General features: G+C 36.4%; 1 non-coding gene across 1 annotated transcript; it reads left to right on the top strand.

The window, feature by feature from the left end:
• Positions 1-467: 467 nt before the first annotated feature.
• Positions 468-574, top strand: LOC125620035. Its single transcript, XR_007351616.1, has one exon. It is a non-coding gene; the product is annotated as a small nucleolar RNA U13 (small nucleolar RNA).
• The last annotated feature ends 276 nt before the right edge of the window (positions 575-850 follow it).

Genomic DNA, 850 nt, shown 5'->3' with positions numbered 1-850 from the left:
ACATAAGAAAACATTTCTAGAGAATCAAGGACTAGATTGTCTTTCTGAAGTATACTAATAATGCCTTAAAAATATCAGGGACATTTCCTAAAGATCGTCAAAGACATCCCTAGACCCTGAGGCATTTGGCTTCTGAATTCTCCTGTGTGAGTAGAAAGCCCAGTATCCTATCTGCTCTCCCCACCACACTTACCTGGTGAATATTTGACAGAATCTTCTTAATTTTCATTGACATGAAAGTCAAAACTAGCACCAGAAGGGAACAGATCCACCTCTTTTCTGCTCATGACAGAAGAAAAATTCTAGTGGAGACCTCCACATATTCCACCAAGACAAGATGGTTCGATGAATTTCCTGGTAGTCACAGTGGCTGCAAAAAGGGGCATGTTGGTTCTGAGGTGAATATGTATGAGCAAGTCAGAAAGGATGCTAAATATCTAACATGGTGCATTAAATCCTAAAGTTAGATTCTCTGGGGCTCATAAGCATGATGATGGGGTGTTCACACTTACTGTGTGAAAGTGCTTCCCTCTGAACTTCATTATGGTAATGTTGGCACATAACCCAGCTGATGAAAAGAAAAAAAATCTTGAAGTTGTATTTACTATCTTTGATTTCCATTGTATATTCATAAATAATAGCACTTTCTCCAAATAATAAGGCTGCAATTTCAAGGCCAATACTTATTTTACTTTTCTTCAATCCTTTTATTTGATTTTTCAAACAATGTTTTGCAAAAATGTTAGAAAAATAGCGCAATAAGCTTTCAAAACAATTTTTCTAGATTAATTTGCTACATTTGCACTCTCTCATTTCCTCTCCAGATTATTTGAAAGTTGCACACAGCCTA

This window comes from Marmota marmota, unplaced genomic scaffold (genome assembly GCF_001458135.2).
Source record: "Marmota marmota marmota unplaced genomic scaffold, marMar, whole genome shotgun sequence".
NCBI lineage: Eukaryota > Metazoa > Chordata > Mammalia > Rodentia > Sciuridae > Marmota > Marmota marmota.
This window is presented reverse-complemented; position numbering and strand designations above follow the sequence as displayed.